This window comes from Mustela nivalis, assembly GCF_964662115.1.
Source record: "Mustela nivalis genome assembly, chromosome: 7".
Classification (NCBI taxonomy): domain Eukaryota; kingdom Metazoa; phylum Chordata; class Mammalia; order Carnivora; family Mustelidae; genus Mustela; species Mustela nivalis.
The window spans coordinates 96,070,961-96,092,161 of NC_139026.1; the positions used below are offsets into that span (position 1 = coordinate 96,070,961).

Sequence of the window (21,201 nt, forward strand, 5' to 3'; positions counted from 1 at the left end):
AAGGAGCCTGATGTAGAGCTCAATCCCAGCACCCTGGGATCATGACCCAAGTTGAAACAGATGCCCAACTGATGAGCCACCCAGGCACCTCTGTTCTCACCAGATTTTAATTAAATTCTGAGTCTGACAGAATTGACTGAGTTTATAATTAGATGAAGACAGTCCAAGATCCTAGGTTCATGTAGATGGTGAAGGTTTCAATGTACTCAAGAATGCTTCAAGTAGGGGATCTGACCAATAGTGTGGCTGGACTGTCAATCTTAAGACTGGTGTCCTGAGGACCCTAAGAATGACCAGAACCCAGATGTACTCTAAATACTCAATAATGTATGTAATGAAAATATAACATTTTATATCCGAACTGCATTTCCCCATAGCCAGTCTCTTCATATGTTTGAGATCAATTTCAGAAAACTGAAAATTTTAAGATCATACAATGATGCCTATACTACCTATACTGTGTGATATAAAATACCAAATAAACCATCATCTGGTTCTTTTATATACTGCTCTGTCCTAACTAGGTGAAACAGGACTGAAGAAACTCTTTTTCAGTATAAACTACAGACCATTTCAGTATAAACTACAGACTATTACGTAAATTCTTTTTCAGTATAAATTACAGACCAAAATGCTTATGCCTCATCTTTTTTTAGAAGAAAAATTGGCTATGTCTCCTCCTAACTATGCCATTCAACTTAAACTACACAAAGACCAGAATGCATGTGTAATAAGATGAAGGGTTTTTTTCAATTCTTAAATTCTCTAGTTTCTAAGTGTAAACACTAAATAATATTTTCAAAAGGCAAACAGGCTGGCTCATTTATTAACATATAATGTATTATTTGCCCCAGGGGTCAGGTCTGTGAATCGTCAGGCTTAAACATTTCACAGCACTCACCATAGCACATACCTTCCAGACTGGCTCATACAAAAGATGGTCCATCCTAAAACACTTCTCCAGGGGCACCTGGGTGGCTCAGTGGGTTAAGCCTCTGACTTTGGCTCAGGTCATGATCTCAGGGTGCTGGGATCGAGCCCTGCATCGGGCTCTCTGCTGAGCAGGGAGTCTGCTTCTCCCACTCTCTCTGCCTGCCTCTCTGCCTACTTGTGATCTCTTTCTCTCTGTCAAATAAATAAATAAATAAATAAAATCTTAAAAATAAATACATACATACATACATAAAACCACTTCTCCAGGCATGACATAATATGGTCAAATCTGCTATTTTCCATCCCTGCTCCACTCACCAGACAGTAAGCCAACACTTCCTTTCTCTGTAAATCAAGGCTTTCTTACTGTTGCCAACAGACAGTATGGTCAGATAGACCTGGATTTGAGTTCTGGTGCTAGTACCACCTTTGGTTGTAGTAAAGAAACACTACTCTGGGTCTTACATTTTAGACAGATCCACTCTAACCCTCTTCTGACCTGCCTATCCCTTTAGGGCTAGATGTTCATGGGACCAAATGGACATACTACCCGAAGCCCCTGACTCTACCACCCCCAACTATGGTCTGGATCCCAGAATTCCCTGCCCAAGCAGTTTAGAGCCCACTTTCAAGTACTTCAATGGATCTCCTTAAACTCTGTCCTGTCATAGACAACACCCACTGTTGTACACATTTCATGGTCTGAATCGTGGCCAGGGGACAAATGATGAGGGTGAGGATAGAGACTAGACTTAGAGGGTACCCCTACACTATCCCATCCTGTCTCAGAACTTTGAGGAGTCCAAGAACTCTGGCCTTCTAGGTCACTAGGAAAACATATATGTAAGTAATAAGGGGCATTTTTTCTAACACTTTTTAAAATCTTGACTTACAATTTAAATATATAAATATACAGAAACTGTGCTTCCATTCATGTTCTTGCCCTGAAATTGTTAGGAGCAGGCCTATCTAGTCCTATCAAATACCAGCTGTGTGATCTGATTAGTTTGCTTTTGTTTTGTTTTGTTTTGTTTTAACCTGATCTGATTTGTAACCACCTGTGTAAACTTCACTTTACTGACCCATAAAATAATCTCCTTCATAGAATTTTAGTAGGATAAAATAATTTTCAAAATAATTTTGCATGGTGCCTGATGAACAGCAAATCTGAGAAAAACTGAAGTTATTATTATATATGCTCTGCCCTCACTCTTCTCCCTAGTATGGGCAAAAAAGGGACCAAATGGGCAAAAAAGTAGGGCTAATTTCAGAAAAAGTACAATGGAACAGCCATTTGTTATCTGTGGGTCTCATTTTAGGGATTTCTGTCATTGATTCCATGGAAGTCTGATAGTATTGGTTGTCTAGAAATGCCTCAAGGTATATAACTACTGAAGCTAATTAGGATTCTCAAAATTAAACATCCATTGCAATGCTCAAGGGACTAGGGACACAGAAAAGAGATAAGGGCAAACAAATCCACCAAAAAGATAAAGTTCAAATGTGTCTAATAAATAAAGAAAACGCGATTCTGGAGTTAACTAATGTAACTTTCTGGGAGAAGAAAAATTATCAACTTCCTAAGTGTCAAATAAAATACAAAACTTTTTGTTGCTGTTATTCACTGGGAAACTGAGGATTAACTGGGCTGGAAGCTCAGAACTGCGACGATTTTGTAATAAAGATTACACGAAAGATCCTTTCATTTGAACCAAACAGATATTGTTTTGAAAAAAAAAAATACACTTAAAAAAACCAACCTACACTAAAGTCATCTTATTCTATAAGATCACCACACCAGAGTTGTGCCGTGTAACTTTACCTCTAATCCTCACTTACCTTTGCCCTAACAAAGAATACAACTATGGGATCTTAGACAAAGAAAATTCAGTATTTTATATGGTTAGTTTTTAGAAACTGAATTCCCAGCTCTGCCACTTACAAGCTGTGTGATCTTGGGCAAGTTACTTAATCTCTTGGTGCCTCAGTGTCCCTTACCTGTAAAACAAAGGTAACAGTAACTATCTAATGGGGTTATAAAGACTAAATGAGTTAATATACAGGTAAAATGCTTAGACACATAGAAAGCATTTAAATAAATGTTAGCTATCATTTATGTTGTTGTTATTTAGTTTTTTCTAAACTAAATATAAGAAGACTGGGGTCACTATTTTAAAACTTGGAGGAATTGGGGTGCCTGGGTGGCTCAATCAGTTAAGAGTCCAACTCCTGATTTAGGCTCAGGTCATGATCTCAGGGTTTTGAGATCGAGCCCAATGTCAGGCTCTGCTCGGAGCCTATGTGGGATTCTCTCTCTCCTCCCTCTGCCCTACCCCTCTTTAAAAAAACTTGGAAGAATTAATATAGAAATAATATTATCTGTTTTTTATAGTTCCTCTGAAACTGCGGGACCTGCTATAGACTAAGCAGGCCCAGAGTGACCTTAGGTTTTAAGGTCCTCAATATGCATTTTCTCCTTACAGACAAATATGGTAGGATGCAATCTAAGATTCTTGTGCCAGGGAAATGAAGTTCCCTTTCTGCACCTACCAGAAAAAGCAATGGTACAGGAAACAAACAGGTAAATTACATTATTACATTATTATGTTAAGTGCTAGCTAGAGCTGCTAACAAGGTTAAGTGGGAATAAAGGGAGCGGAGATGTAGATCATACCAGAAGAAACTTAATCTTTTCGGACAAATAGTAGGTAGCCAAACAGAAAAGTGGAAAAACAGACCAAGCTTCCATATTCACCAAGTGGATAAGAGGAAAGTTACTTAACCTCTCTAAAACTCAGTTTCCTTATCTATAAAATGGAATGATCACAATACTTTTCTTAGAAGGCTGTGAAGATTAAATGAGATAATATAATCAAGTACTTAGAACACAGTGCCAGGAACACAGTGTGAACCCAATAAACAATAGTATCATTAACAGAGACATATGGATCACTCTGATGCTTTCTCAGAACAGAAAAGTATTACATAAAGAAAGCAAGAATGTAAGGCACTCACAGAAAAGTGAGTGAGAAAAAGCTAGAGATGAGTGGAAACAGGATCATAAAACATCTTGCATACTAACTAAAACTATGAGAAACTTGTAAAGGATTTTCAAAAATGAGTTACATCATCATATTTCTATTTTAGAAACATTAGTTTTGCTACAAAGTGGATGGCTTAGAACACAGATAAAATAGAGGCAGACACAACGCCTAGGAAAAAGATAAGATGAGAATTCTAACCACAGAATAAAGGGACTGGGACCCTAGAGGCATTAGGAGGTAGAATCATTAAGACTTAGTGACATATGAGATGTGTATGATGATTAAAAGAGGAAGATATCCAAGTGACTGGATAGAAAAGCAGCTTCTCAAAGTGGGTCCTGATATGCCTGGGAATCTATAAGGTTTTTTTCTACAAGATCCAAACCACTTTTATAATAATACTTAACATATATATTCACATATATTATATACGAATTAACATTAGGTACATATTATATATATGAAATGAAATGTAATATATAGTAATAGGCCCTTGTTTGCCCTTTTCACTCTCATGCTCTCAAGGGTATATGATAGTATTTTCCAAAACTATGTAACATGTTATATCACAACCAACTGAATGAAAAGGCAGATATAAGAATTTGTCTCTGTTCTATTAACCCCAACATTAAATTAGATTTGTATAAATGAAAAACATGACACATTCCCACTAAATTCTATTGTTAACTATTTTGAAGAATTCATTTCATTAAAAACTTGCTTTTATATTAACATGTAATAGATTATCATTTTAAAATTAATAAATGTTTTTAAATTTCTCAGTTTTAATTTCTAATACACTGATACTGATAGATATAATCCACATAAACAAAAGCTCTTCTTTTGGAGGCCTCAATAATTTTTAAGAGTGTGAAGAAATTCTGACACCAGAAAGTTTGAGAACTGGGGTAGATATTTCTACCACTGAAATCAGAATCCTGAAGGAGAAACTAGTATGCAAGTCCAGACAGAAAGAAAATAAAGTTCAGTTTAAAACATGGTAAATGTGGAAATGAGGGGAAGACAGTGGCAGAGTAGGAGAATCCTAGGCTACCTTGACCCAGGAATACAACTAGAGAACTATCATATCATCCTAAATAACCCAGAAATTGATCTGAAGATTGGCAGAACAAACCCCACAACCAAAGGTAAAGAAGAGGACACACTGAAGAAGGTCGGAAGTAAGGATATGTGGCTTCAGAGAGAAACAGACTGTAGTTGCTGCAGTGGGGAGGGAGGTGCCATTGTGGAGACAGGCAAGAGATAAACTAACACAGAGCAGAAAACAAATTCCCCTAGCAAATGGCACGGAAAGTGAAAGGGGCAAAATTTCATGCCTTTTGGCAACCGGTGGGGCTTAAAGCCTAGAGTTTTAAAGGCCAGTGTTCTTGGCTCTAATAGAGCTCAGAGGACACTGGGGCTACTCTTAGAGAAAAGGCAGGGCAAACATGTTGTATGGACATACAACATACAAACAGTGATCTGAAGAGGGCAAGGGACACACAGTGGGTAGGTTACTTGCTCATCTCAGAGCATGTCCCAGAGAAGTAGCATTTACAGAGAACAAAAGAACTGGCCAATGACACTTCCCTCCCCAACCCCTCAGCATAGGCACAAGGACACCTGCAGGAACCAGCCCCTGCTCCCTAACTTGCTTATGCCAAGCCCCACTCCCTACACTCTGGTGGAACCACCTTTCCCAGTCACACTTGGCTCAGTCCCAGCTTGACAAGCCCTCTCCCCCAGAAAACCAACCCAAACTCCTGCCAACACTTCATCTCCTGACCAGGGAGATTTATGAGGCCTTAGTTCCAGTGGTGGTGGCAACAAGACTCATTTTACAAGCAGACCAGAACACACCTAGTTAAAACAAGCCACATTCAGACCAGGAACCAACCACTCCCCACAAAAGGCAAAGAGAGCCTCTGTAGACAACTGGCCTGAAGGATAAGATAAAGCAGCCAGGACACGACAGCAAAGTGCACAAAGCACACATTGGAGACACTGTCAGAAGCACCAGGCCCTGGTGAACAGGGGATACTACACTGCTGGGCACTATAAGACCTCTTCTTATAAAAATCATTGTTGGGCACCTGGGTGGCTCAGTGGGTTAAAGCCTCTGCCTTTGGCTCAGGTCATGATCTCAGGGTCCTGGGATCAAGCCCCACATCGGGCTCTCTGCTCAGCAGGGAGCCTGCTTCCTCCTCTCTCTGACTGCCTCTCTGCCTACTTGTAATCTCTGTCTAAAAAATAAATAAAATCTTAAAAAAAAATTGTTCTCATTGTGCCTGGGTGGCTCAGAGGGTTAAAAGCCTTACCTTCATTCAGCTTAAGTCATGATCCCAGGGTGCTGGGATCAAGCCCTACATTGGGCTTCTTGCTCTCCCTCTCCCACTTCCCCTGCTTATATTCCCTCTCTCACTGTCTTTCTCTCTCTGTGTTAAATAAATAAATAAATAAATAAATAAATAAATAAAATCTTTTTTTTTAAAAAAAAGGCAGTAAGACAAAAATAGATAGTTACACATAAAGGAAACCCCATTATCAGACAAACAAAAACAAAAGAGGGTGCCTGGGTGGCTCAGTCATTAAGCTTCTGGCTTCAGCTCAGGTCAATATCCCAGAGTCCTGGGATCAAACCCAGCTCTGGGCTCCCTGCTCAGTGGGAAGCCTACTTCTCCCTCTCCCCACCGTTTCTGTTTCCTCTCTCACTGTGTCTCCCTCTGTTAAATAAATAAATAAAATCCTTAAAAAAGAAAAAAAAAAAGTTCATCACCACCAAACCACCCCTATAAGAAATATTAAAGGGGACTCTGAGTTTAAAGGAAATATCAAAAGTGACAGTATGAAGTTAGGAAACACAAAAACAGTAAAAATTAATATTTCTCTAAAAATCAGTCAAGGAACTGACAAAATAAAAGGATATAAAATATGATACCATATACCTACAATATGGGAAGGAGTAAGGAATATATTCAAACTTAACCTTCAATTTAATATAGACTAGTATATGCAGAAGATGTTATACATAAACACAATGGTAATCACAAATCAAAAACCACTCATAAATATGCAAAGAATAGAGAAAGTAATCCAAGTATATCACTAAAGAAAACCAGCAAACCATGAAAGAAGAAAAGAATCAGGAAATCTGCAGAAACAACCACAGAACAAGTAATAACAATAAATACATATCTATAATTACTTTAAATGTAAAAGGATTAAATACTCTAGTCAAAGATACAGAGTGACAAAAAGGATTTAAAAAAAAAAAAAAGAGCCATCTATATACTGCCTGTAAGGGACTCATTTTACATCTAAAGACACCTGCAGATTGAAACTGAGGAGATGGAGAAACATGATAAATGGTTGTCAAAAGAAAACCAGAGTAGCAATATTTGTATCAAAATAGACTTTAAAACAAAGAATGTAACAAGAGACAAAGGACACTATAGGGGCACCTGGATAGCTCAGTAGTTTGAGTGTCTGACTCTTGATTTCAGCTTAGGTCATGATCTCAGGATCTTGAGATCAAGCCCAGCATCAGGCTCCACTCAGCAGAGTCTGCTTTTGATTCTCCCCCTCTCCCTCCACTCAAGCTCTCTCTAATAAATAAATAAATAAAATCTTTTTTAAAAGGACACTATACAATAATAAAGGGAACAATCCAATAAGAACATGTAACAACTGTAAATATTTATGCATCCAACATGGAAGTAAGTACCCAAATACATTAAAATAGTTAACAAACATAAAGGAACTAATTGATAATAATACAGTAATAGTAATACCCCATGTACATCAATGGACAGATCATCTAAACAGAAAATCCAGAAGGAAACAATGGTTTTGAATGACACACTGGACCACATGGATTTAACACGTATATTCAGACCATTCCATCCTAGGGGCACCTGGCTGGCTCAGTCCATAAAGCATGGGACTGTTGATCTTAGGGTTGTGAGTCTGAGCCCCACCCTGGCTGTAGAGATTACTTAAGGAAATTCTTAAAAAGTTTAAAAAAAAAAGAACATTCCATCCTTAAACAGCAGAATACACATTCTTTTCAAGTGCGCATGGAACATTCTCCAGAATAGATCACATATTAGGTCACAAAAAAAGCTTCAACAAATTCAAAAAGATCAAAGTTATGTCATGCATCTTTTCTGACCACACTATGAAACTAGGAGTCAACCACACAAAAAATATGTAAATACCACAAATATATGGAGATCAAGTAACTACTAAACAATGAATGAGGGGCACCTGGGTGGATCAGTTGTTAAGTATCTGCCTTCAGCCCAGGTCATGATCCCAGGGACATCGGATCAAGCCCTGTGCCAGCCTCCCGGCTCTGTGGGAACCTTGCTTCGCCCTCTCCCACTCCCCCTGCTTGTACTCCCTCTCTCACTCTCTGTCAAATAAATAAATAAAGTCTTTAAAAAATAAATAAATAAAAAATAAACAGTGAATGGGCCAATAAAAGAAGAAATTTTAAAAAGTACGTGGAAACAAATGAAAACAAAAACACAATGATTCAAAAACCTTGCGGGGCGCCTGGGTGGCTCAGTGGGTTAAGCCGCTGCCTTCGGCTCAGGTCATGATCTCAGGGTCCTGGGATCGAGTCCCGCATCGGGCTCTCTGCTCAGCAGGAAGCCTGCTTCCCTCTCTCTCTCTGCCTGCCTCTCCATCTACTTGTGATTTCTCTCTGTCAAATAAATAAATAAAATCTTTAAAATAAATAAATAAATAAATAAATAAATAAATAAATAAACCTTGCAACACAGCAAAAGCAGTTCTAAAAGGGAAGTTTATAGCAATACAGGCCCACTTCAAGAAGTAAAATCTCAACTTAACTTACACCTAAAGGACCTAGAACAACAAACAAACAAACCCTAAAACCAGCAGAAGGAAGGAAATTATAAATATATCAGAGCAGAAATAAATCATATAGAAACTAACTAAATAAAAACAGATCAATGAAACCAGGAGCTGATTCTTTGGAAAAAATCAATAAAACTGATAAACCACTAGCCAGACTTATCAAGAAAAAGAGGAAGGAACCAAATAAATACAACTCAAATGAGAGGAGAAATAACAACAAACACACCACAGAAATACAGACAATTATAAAAGAAAATTATGAAAAACTATATGCCAACAAATTGGAAAACCTAGAAGAAATAGATAAATTCCTAGAAACATATAACCTACCAAAACCGAAACAGGAAGAAATAGAAAATTTGAACAGACCAACTACCAGCAAAGGAACTCAATCACTATCAACAAACTCTCAACAAACAAAAGTCCAGGACCAGATGGCTTCACAGCAAATTCTACCAAACATTTAAAGATTTAATATCTATTCTTGTCAAACTATCCAAAAAAAAAGAAGAGGAAGGAAAACTTCCAAATTCATTCTATGAGGCCAGCATGCTCTAATACCAAAACCAGACAAAGACAGCACAAAGAAAGAGAACTACAGGCCATTATCTCTGATGAACACAGATGCAAAAATCCTCAACAAAATACTAGCAAATCAAATCTAACAATACATTAAAAACATCATTCACCACAATCAAATGGGATTTATTCCTGGGTTGCAAGGTTGTTCAATTTTTATAAATCAATCAACACAATACATCATATCAGTAAGAGAAAGAACTATATGATCACTTCAATAGACATGGAAAAGCATTTGACAAAGTACAACAGCCATTCATGATAAAAACACTCAACCAACTAGGTTCAAAAGGAATGTACCCCAACATAATATAGACCATATATGAAAAACAGACAGCTAGCATCATCCTCAATGTGGAAAAACTGACAGCCTTTTGCCTAGGATCAGGAACAAGACAAGGGTATCTACTCTTCCCACTTTTATTCAACATAGTGCTGAAGTCCTAGCCACAGCAATCAGGCAACAAAAATAAAGGCATCCAAACTGGTAAGGAAGAAGTAAAAACTTTTACTATTTGCAAGTGACATGATACTATATAGAGAAAATCCAAAAGACTCCACCAAAATATTGCTAGAGCTGATAAATGAATTCAGTTAAGGAACAGGATACAAAAATCAATGTGCAGAAATCTGTTGCATTTCTATATACAAATAATGAAGCAGCAGAAAGAGAAATTAAGAAAATAATTCCATTTACAATTGCACCAACAAGGGGCGCCTGGGTGGCTCAGTGGGTTAAGCCGCTGCCTTCGGCTCAGGTCATGATCTCAGGGTCCTGGGATCGAGTCCCGCATCGGGCTCTCTGCTCAGCAAGGAGCCTGCTTCCCTCTCTCTCTCTCTTTCTACCTCTCTGCCTACTTGTGATCTCTGTCAAATAAATAAAATCTTTAAAAAAAAAAAAAAACAATTGCACCCAAAATAACAAGATATCTAGGAATAAACCTAACACAAAAGGTAGAAGACCTGTACTCTGAAATCTATAAAACACTGATGAAAGAAATTCAAGACAATACAAAGAAGCTCATGAACTGGAAAAACAAACACTGTTAAAATATATACTACCCAAAGAAATCTACACATTTAATCCAATCCCTATCAAAATACCAACAGCATTTGGAGCACCTGGCTGGTACAACTGGTAGGGCATGCAACTCTTGACCTTGGGGTTGGGAGCCTGACCCTCATGTTGGGTGCAGAGATTACTCAAAAATAAAATCGTTGGGGCACCTGGGTGGCTCAGTGGGTTAAAGCCTCTGCCTTCAGCTCAGGTTGTGATCACAGGGTCCTGGGATCGAGCCCCGCATCAGGCTCTCTGCTCTGTGGGAAGCCTGCTTCCTCCTCTCTCTCTGCCTGCCTCTCTGCCTACTTGTGATCTGTCAAATAAATAAAATAAAATATTTTTTAAAATAAATAAATAAATAAAATCTTCAAAAATAAATAAAATCCTTAAAAATAATAGTAATAAAATGATAAAAAAATAAAATAAAATAGGGGCACCTGGGTGGCTCAGTGGGTTAAGCCGCTGCCTTCAGATCAGGTCATGATCTTACGGTCCTGGGATCGAGCCCCGCATCAGACTCTGCTCAGGAGGGAGCCTGCTTCTCTCTCTGCCTGCTCTCTGCCCACTTGTGATCTCTTTCTGTCAAATAAATAAATAAAACCTTAAAAAGAAAAATTTGCTGACTAGGGGCACCTGGGTGTCTCAGTCATTAAGCATCTGCTCAGGTCATGATCCCAGGGTCCCAAGATTGAGCCCCAAATCAGACTCCCTGCTTAGCAGGGAGTTGCTCCCTCTCCCACTCACCCTGCTTCTGTTCCCTCTCTCACTGTTGTCTCTCTCTGACAAATAAATAAATAAAATCTTTTTTTAAAAATCTTTTAAAGATTTTATTTATTGAGAGCGAGAGAGAATGAGGGAGAGAGAGCATGGGGGGCGGTAGTCAGAGGAAGAAGCAGACTCCCTGCTGAGCAGGGAGCCTGTTATGGGACTCCATCCTGGGACTCCAGGATCATGACCTGAGCTGAAGGCAGTTGCTTAACCAAGTGAACCACCCAGATACCCCAAACCTTTTAAAAACATTGTTTTTAATTAAAAAATTTTTTTTAAATAGCTGACTAATGTAACAAACTATGCCCTTTGTTCATCAGCAGAAGTGATAGACTGGAAATAGAAATAAATCTTTCCTGATTAAGAATGGCGTAAGCAGGAGCCACTCTATCCCAAACGTGGCTCTACCAGATTCCCAGAGCTCAAAGTCACCCAATTACTGAAATATGTCCTAATTTCACAAAATAACTCCAAAGAAGTATTTTCTTCAAGTGTTTGATAACTACATGGTCCTATACAATACTCCATCTCTCTGAATTTTTACATAGACAACTACAGTTTTGCAATATAATCTTTAAGAAATCCTAGCATATGTTTATCAAATCATCATAAATGCTGATATAAGCTCCAAAACTAATAAAAAAAAAATTAAAGAATTACCTAGCAAGATGCACTTAGGCTGGAAAGTGCTTTAAATGGTCAACTCTACCCTTTAAATACAGAAAAATGTGATTTTATAAATATAGCCATTCTTTTGATAAAAGGACTATATGGATAAGAATAGAGAAAAGGCATATGAAAGCCAGAATCTAGCATTACATCCGAGAACACTGAACAAGAAAGGATATATTATCACACACAAGCTGTCACTAAAATCTTTTCACACCATCATCTTGTGCTATGGTAGCTAACCTATTTCTAGCTCTAAGCCTGTATCTGATTGATTTGCAAACTTTTGAAAGTAGCTGGGCTTCAACTGACACCCAACATTAGAAGTATCTTTTTGTCTGAGTTATATTTAGCCTCTATTCCCACTCCTTTTCTGTTTAAGAACCGGAGGAAGAGGACAACTGGGTGGCTCAGTTGGTTGAGCGTCTGCCTTTGGCTCAGGTCATGATTCCAGGGTGCTGGGGGATCGAGTCCAGCATCAGGTTCCTTGATCAGCTGGGAGCCTGCTTCTCCCTCTGCCTGCCACTCCCCCTGCTTGTGCATGAGTGTGCTCTCTCTCTGACAAATAAAATCTTTATTAAAAAAAAGAAAACAACAAAGAACTCAATTCAGGAAGGAATTATTGGACAGTAGTTATTAACAATGGCTGTTCCTAATGTTATTGAAAACTTCAGCAGTGGAGGGGACAAGGGAGATTTGATTTCTGACTAACATGAGGTAAGAGAGATCATATTATCTTCCTGGCAGAAACAACTAAAAAAACAGACAAAATGGGTAAAACCATGGTTTTTAAGACATTGGACATCAGGCAATAACCAATAGGGATTCCTGAGAGATGGGAAACAAATAAGGTAAGTCTTAACATTACCCAAGCTTAATGCCTAGACACTGCTTCCAAGTAATGTCAAAAAAAAAAAAAGGTGAGAGGGAGAAGTCCAGGAGAAACCTAGGCCGAATCCAACATGCTCCCTGAGTGGAGAACACAGGAGTGAAAATCTGAGAAAGCAAAAGAGTCTAGAGTTCACAGAAGAGAGTATACTCCTGGGGAAAATATTTGTAAACCGTATCTAAGAAAGGAATTGTACCTAGATATATAAGCAACTCTCAAAACTCAAAGAAACCATTAGGCAATGGGCAAAAGAGGGACGTCTGGGTAGCTCAGTTGTTACATGATCCCAGAGTCCTGGGATCAAGCCCCACATCAGGCTCCCTGTTTGGCAGAAAGCCTGCTTCACCCTTTCCCACTCTCCCTGCTTGTGTTCCCTCTCTCACTGTTTTTCTCTGTCAAATAAATAAATAAAATCTTAAAAAAAAAAAAAAAGGAAATGGGCAAAAGACATAAGCAAACGTTCAAAATCATTAGCCATTAGGGAAATGCAAAACAGATAAATTATCTCTATATATCTACCATAATGGCTAAAATAAAAAATACTGGTGCACCTAGGTAACTCAGTCTGTTAAGCATCTGACTCTTGCTTTCAGCTCAGGTCATGATCTTTCTCATAGGTGGCATGGGTCATGAGATCAAGCCCTGCATCAGGCTCCATGCTCAGGAGGGGTCTGCTTGAAGACTTTCCCTCTGCCCTTCCCCGACACTCACGTGTGCACACATGCACTTTCCCTTTCTGTCTCTCTCTCTCTCTCAAATAAATAAATAAATAAAAAGAATGAAATAAAATAAAAAATACTGACAATGCCAAGTATTGACAAGAATTCAGAAAACATGGATCACTCATATATAGGTGATGGTAATGTAAAAATGGTATAGCCACTTTATCTAGTTTGGCAGGTTTATGTAATTACTCTTGGGCATTTATCCTATACAACTAAAAACTTACATTTACAGAAAAACCTGAACGAAAATGTTCATAGCAGCTTTATTCACAATGGCCAAAAACTGGAACCAACAGGGAAGTCCCTCAAAAAGTGAATGCGTAGGGGCGCCTGGGTGGCTCAGTGGGTTAAGCCGCTGCCTTCAGCTCAGGTCATGATCTCAGGGTCCTGGGATTGAGCCCCGCATCAGGCTCTCTGCTCAGCAGGGAGCCTGGTTCCCTCTCTCTCTCTGCCTGCCTCTCTATCTACCTGTGATCAATCTCTGTCGAATAAATAAATAAAATCTTTAAAAAAAAAAAAAGTGAATGCGTAAACAAAATTAGAACCACACCAGACTACACTCAGCAATGAGAGGATACAAACTATTGACACGTGCAGTAATTTGGATGGACCTCAAGGGAATTATGCTGAGTGGGAGAAAAAGTCAATCTCAATAGGTTATACATGGTATGATTCCATTTAATTAACATTATGACATGGCAGATTAAAAAACTGGAGAACAGACTGGTAAAGCCATGGTTATAGGTTTATGAATGGGGTGGAGGTAGGTGGATGTTGTTATTAAAGGGCAGCAGGAAGAATTCTTATGGGAATGGAACTGTTCTGTATCTTGATGGTGGCTGTGGATATACATTAAAATTCCACAGAACTCCCCCAACACATATACCCATGCACAGAAAGGAGTACATGTACAATTGTCAAATCTGAATAGACTCCATGGATTGTAATAATATTAATTTCCTGGTTTTTACATGGTACTATAGTTACACAAGCTGACATAATTGGGAGAAATTGGGTGAAAGGCACATGGAATGGAAAATTGCTGTACATTTTTTGGGCAACTTCCTATAAATTATACTTATTTCACAATGAAAAATTAAAACAAATGACTAGAAGTGACAGCTTATAAAATAAGTAAAGAGCCAGCATTTAAAAATTTATTACAACTATATTCCGTATGTGTAAAAATCTAAAGGAAGCATGACCAGAGAAGAAGTAAAAAAAATCTCCAAAATGGTAGAGATAAAAAAACACTATGTATGACTAGTAGAAGATTAAAAACTGCAACAGAACAAATGGGGTGAGAAAATATGAAAACACAGCAAAGAAGTCAACCAAAATAAAACACAGAAATTTAAAAAAATAAAAACCACTAAAATAAAAAGAACAAAGCATCCATGAACTGTGCGGGACAAATTCCAATTACCTAATAGGTGTCACTGGAATTTCTGAAGAAGAGATGGGGGAAAAATATTTAAAGAAATAATAATTTCCAGGTTTCTAAATTATAATAAAACTATAAATACAAAGATCCAACAAGCTGAAAAAAACAAACCTAGACACGCCATTACCAAACAACCTAACACTAATATTACAGTAATACAGAGTAAATTTAAAAGCAGCCAGGAAGAAGGATATATTACATATAGAGGAACAAAGATGAAGACAATAACAGAATTCTCAATGGAAACTATTCAAATCAGAAGACTCCATATCTTAAAAGACTGAAAGAAAAACACTGTCAACCACAAATTCTATACTCACAGAAAATATCTTTCAAAAATGAAGGCAAAATAAAGACTTTTTCATGCATACAAAAGCTAAAAATCACCAACAGAAGACCTGTGCAAGTCCTTCAGGATGAATAAATATGGTAATAGATGGAAATCTGGATATGCACAAATGAATGAAGAGCATCAAAAATGGTTACAATGTGGGTAATCATAAAAATCTTTTTTTACTCATTATTTAAATATTTTTCAAAATTATAAACTATTCAGAGCAATAATTTTATACTGTAATTTATATATATATGTATATAAATGCATGTGTATATGTGTGTATATACATATATGTGTGTATAAAATAAATAAATCTTCAAAACACACACACACACACACACAAGTAAAGTGTATACCCAGAACAGGGCAATGGCCAGGAGGGGAGAAAAAGAAGTATACTATTGTAAAGTTCTTATACTACATATGAAACACTGTAACATTACCATGAAGTGGAATGTATAGCTGGAAAAATGGCAATCAACAGAAACTCAGTTAGGAATCCTAGACACTAGGCTTTAAATCAGCCAATTTAAATAAGATCAAAAAAGGAAACTATGATTAAACAATTAAAATAAAAGTGTAACATTTCAGAATTAGAATATTAATAGATAGAAATTACAAAAAGGAACCAAATAAAAATTCTGGATTTGGAAAGTACAATAACAAAAATGAAAAACATAAATAGAGGGGTTTGATACAAGATATGAGCAGGCAGAAGAAAGAACCAACAAACTTGAAGTTAAGTCAATTAAGAATATCCAGTCTGGGGACACCTGGGTGGCTCAGGTCATGATCTCGGGGTCCTGGGATCAAGCCCTGCATCAGGCTCTCTGCCCAGTGGGGAGTCTGCTTCCCTCTCTTTGCCTGTCTTTCTGCCTAATATGATCTCTGTCAAATAAATAAATAAAATCTTTAAAAAAAAGAATATCTAGTCTGCAGGCACCTGGCTGGCTCACTCAGAAGAACAAGCAAACCCTTTATCTTGGGGTTGTAAGTTCCAGCTGCACACTGGATGTAGAGATTACTTAAATAAATAAATAAAAACTTTAAAACAACAAATGAAAAGAATATCCAGTCTGAGGAACAGAAGGAAAAAACTTAGGGCAGTGAGACAATAAAAGGAAAGAAAAGGCATTCAGTGTGGAAGAGAAGTAAAACTTTTTTTCTACTTGCAGAGGCAGCTGCATAGCTCAGTTGGTTGGGTAGCCAACCCTTGATTTCAGCTCAGGTCATGATCTCAAGGTCCTGGGATCCAGCCCCAAGTTAGGCCCCTTGTTCAGCAGGGAATCTGCTTGAGGATTCTCTCTTCCTCTCCCTCTGCCCCTCCCCCCACTCATGCTCACTTGCTCACTCGCTCTCTCACTCTCTCTCTAATAAATAAATCAATCTTCAAAAACAAACAAAAAAAATTTTAAGATTTTATTTACTTATTTGATAGAAGGAGACACAGCAAGAGAGGGAACACAAGTAGGGGGAGTGGGAGAGGGAGAAGCAGGCTTCCCACCAAGCAGGGAGCCCAATGCAGGACTTGAACCCAGGACTTGGGGTCATGACGTGAGCTGAAGGCAGACATGCAATGACTGAGCCACCCAGGCACCCCCCAATATTTTTTTCTATTTGTAGATGACATGATCTTATATATAGAAATTCCTAAGGAATCCACTAAAAACTAATAAACAAGTTCAGCAAGGTTGCAAAATACAAGGTCAACATACAAAAATTGATTATATTTCTATACACAGGTAATGAATATTCCAAATGTGAAATTAAGGGAAAAAGTCCATTTACAGTAGTAACAAAAATAATACAATACTTAGGTATAATTTTAACAAGGAAGTATAATAGAATAGGATTTTTTTTTTAAAGATTTTATTTATTTGACAGACAGAGATCACAAGTAGGCAAAGAGGCAGGCAGAGAGAGAGGGAAGCAGGCTCCCTACCGAGCGAAGCCCGATGTGGGGCTTGATCCCAGGACCCTGGGATCATGACCTGAGACAAAAGCAGAGGCTTTAACCCACTGAGTCACCCAGGCGCCCCTAGAATAGGATTTAAAAACCTGTAAAGCTTATATATTAAAAATTATAAATAATCGCTGATAGAAATTAAAGAACTTATTATTAAATAAGGGGAAAGATGTCCCATGTTCATGGACTGAAAGATTTAATATTGCTAAGCTGGTAACACTCTCAAAATTGACCTACAGATTCAGTGTAATCCCTATGAAAATCCTTGCTGGCTTTTTTGAAGGCAATGACAATCTGATCCTAAAATTCATATGGAAATGCAAGGGACCTGAAATAAACAACAAAAAAAATTTTTTTAAATTTAGATTTTGTTTATTTGACAGAGAGAGAGAGAGACAGTGAGGGAGGGAATATAAGCAGGGGGAGCAGGAGAGGGAGAAGCAGGCTTCCTGCGGAGAAGGGAGCCTGATACAGGACTCGATTCTAGGACCCTGGAATCACGACCTGAGCCAAAGGCAGACACTTAATGACTAAGCCACCCAGAAGCCCTCTTTTTTTTTTTTTTTAAAGTAATCTCTACACCCAACATGGGGCTCAAATCAAAACTAAGAGATCAAGAGTCCCATGTGCTACCAAATGAGCTACCCAGGCCACCAAAGAACATAATCTTGAAAAAGAAAAACAAAATTGGAGGACTCACATTTCCTAATTTCAACCTACCACACAAAGTGATAGTAATCAGAACAGTACTGCAATGGAATAGAACTGAAAGCCCAGAAATAAACCTTTACATTTATGGTCAACTAATTTTCAAAAAAGGAGGTCAAGACAATCAGGCCTAGGACAGTCTTCTCAACAAAAGGTGCTATGACAAGTGGAGAGCTAAACATAAATGAATAAAGTTGGAACCATATCTCATATTATACAAAAAAATTAACTCAAAATAGATCACAGACATAAATATGGAGCTAAAGCTATAAAATTCAATATGAAACAGTGGAATAAATCTTCGTGACCTTTGGTTAGGCAAAACTTTCTTATACATAACACTAAAAGCATAAGCAACAAAAGAAAAAAAGATCAGCAGACTTCATCAAATTTAGAACTTTTGTCTGTAAACAATACTGTCAAGTGAGTGAAAAGACAACTCAGAATAGGAAAAAAATATCGGCAAAAGAACTCTTACAACTCGGGCGCCTGGGTGGCTCAGTGGGTTAAGCCGCTGCATTCGGCTCAGGTCATGATCTCAGGGTCCTGGGATCGAGTCCCGCATCGGGATCTCTGCTCAGCAGGGAACCTGCTTCCTCCTCTCTCTCTGCCTGCCTCTCTGCCTACTTATGATCTCTCTCTGTCAAATAAATAAATAAAATCTTTAAAAAAAAAAAAAAGAACTCTTACAACTCAATTAAAAAAAAGACAAGTTATCCAAAAATACTACAAACGATTTAAATATACATTTCTTTAAATAAAATATACAAATGACCAATAAGTACAGAAAAAGAAGCTCAAATTCAAGATCATTAGTTGTCAGGGAAGTGCAAATCAAAATCATATTACTTGACACCCACAAGGATGGCTAGAATCAAAAGACACACAATAAGTTTAGTAAGAATAGACAAACTGGGACCCTCATACATTGCTAGGGGGAATGCAAAATTATGTAGCCACCTTGGAAGCGGTTTGACAGTTCTTCAAAAAGCTAAACGGAGTTACCATATGATCCAGTAATTACACTCCTAGATATATACCCCAAAGAAAATATATATCCACACAAAAACTTATAAATAAATAAACGTTCACAGCAGCATTATTCATAGTACCCAAGAAGTGGAAACAACCCAAACGTCTACCAACTGATGAATGTATTAGCTAAACGTGATATACCTACATGATGGAATATTATTTGGTCATAAAACAGAATAAAAGTACTGATACGTGCTACAACTTGTATGGATATTAAAATTATTATGCTAGGGCGCCTGGGTGGCTCAGTGGGTTAAGCCGCTGCCTTTGGCTCAGGTCATGATCTCGGGGTCCTGGGATCGAGTCCCGCATCGGGCTCTCTGCTCGGAAGGGAGCCTGCTTCCTCCTCTCTCTCTGTCTGCCTCTCTGCCTACTTGTGATCTCTGTCAAATAAATAAATAAAATCTTTAAAAAAAAAAAAATAAATAAAATTATTATGCTAAATGAAAGAAGCCAGACACAAATGCTGATCCTTTTTAGATGATATATCCAGAAGAGGCAAATCCACAGAGATAGAAAGCAAATTAGTGGTCACCAGGTGATTGGGGGGGGGGGGGCAGCAGGGGAATGGGGCATGATTATTTAACGAGTATGAGATGGTTCACATGATGATGAAAAACTTTTGAAACTAGAGAGAGCTAGTGGTTGCACATCATAAATACAGTAAATACCACTGAACTACAAACTAAAATTGTTAATTATAAGTTACATGAATTTCACAATTTTTTAAAAAAGAAATTCCTTAAGGGAGGAAAAAAGTATATGCCCATACAAAGTTTTATACACAAATGTTTACAGCATAACTTTTAGCTGCCAAAAACTGGAAACAACCCAAATGTGTATCATCAAAACACAAATGGATAAACAAATTGTGTTATAGCTATACAATGGATTGCTACTCGATAATAAACATGAACTACTGATACATGCATCAACATAGATGAATCTCAAAATAATTATGCTTAGTTTAAAAAAAGCCAAAGAAAAAAATAAATATATGTGAGAGTATATACTTTACAATTCCATTTATATAAAATTCTAGACAATGCAAACTGTTCTATAGTGACAGAAAGTTCATCAGTGGTTGCCAAGAAACCACAGAAGTTGAGGGGAAGTATTAAAAATGGGGATAAGGAAACTTGTGAAGGTGATATTTTCATGATCTTTACTGTGGTAACAGTTTCATGGGTGAACAACATATAAATCAAAACTTAACAAACTGTATATTTTTAACATGTACAGCTTACTGTATGTCAATTACAACTCAAGATTTATTTTGAAAAAGATGGGGAAAAGGCTAATAGGACAATGTATTCATGCTGACCACCCAACAGCTCTTAAGGGAGTGGTAAAACAGTTTTACTTTACTTTGATGAGTGTATAAACAACTCCTGGCAAAACTATACATGGAGAAACACTCACAGCAAGCATACAAATTTGAATTTTTGTAAATTTACAAATACTTCTATCAACCAACATTATAATATCAGATGCTGAATCTTCATTTTTTTTTTTTAAAGATTTTATTTATTTATTTATTTGACAGAGAGAGAGATTACAAGTAGGCAGAGAGAGAGAGGAGGAAACAGGCTCCCTGCTGAGCAGAGAGCCCGATGCGGGACTCGATCCCAGGACCCTGAGATCATGACCTGAGCCGAAGGCAGCGGCTTAACCCACTGAGCCTCCCAGGCACCCCTGAATCTTCATTTTTGACTGATTTTCAAGTACTGCTAAAAACCCTCTCAGTTCCAGCAAGTACTACCATTAGCATGATCTGTAAATAAACATTTAGACATACCAAGAAAGCTCCTACAAGAAGCCCTTATAATAAGGTTCCTTAAAGCTAAAACACCTGTGAACAGTATTTCATGTGTGACAAAAACAACACAAAAGATTCCTATTATCCATACTAATAATCTTTTAAGAATGCCCCCATTAGTATCTATTAACCTTTTGTAAGATAAAGTAAATATCTATTTTGTAAGGTAAATATCTATTTACCTTTTACAGATATTCACTCAAATTTAAACTATTTCAAACTTATTATCTTTCTAAAAAGCTAGAAAAGCCTTAAAATTAAAACTCTAACTAATCTAATCGGATTTTTAAAGAAAAATCTAATTGGATTTTTCTTTACCAAAAAGTATGTCCATTGTTTCA

The 21,201-nt window shown here is 37.5% G+C and overlaps 1 protein-coding gene across 47 annotated transcripts in view; it reads right to left on the minus strand.

The window, feature by feature from the left end:
• The window catches only part of R3HDM2 (R3H domain containing 2), a 164,875-nt gene that overhangs the window by 96,349 nt on the left and 47,325 nt on the right, over positions 1-21,201 (minus strand). The window lies entirely within an intron of this gene.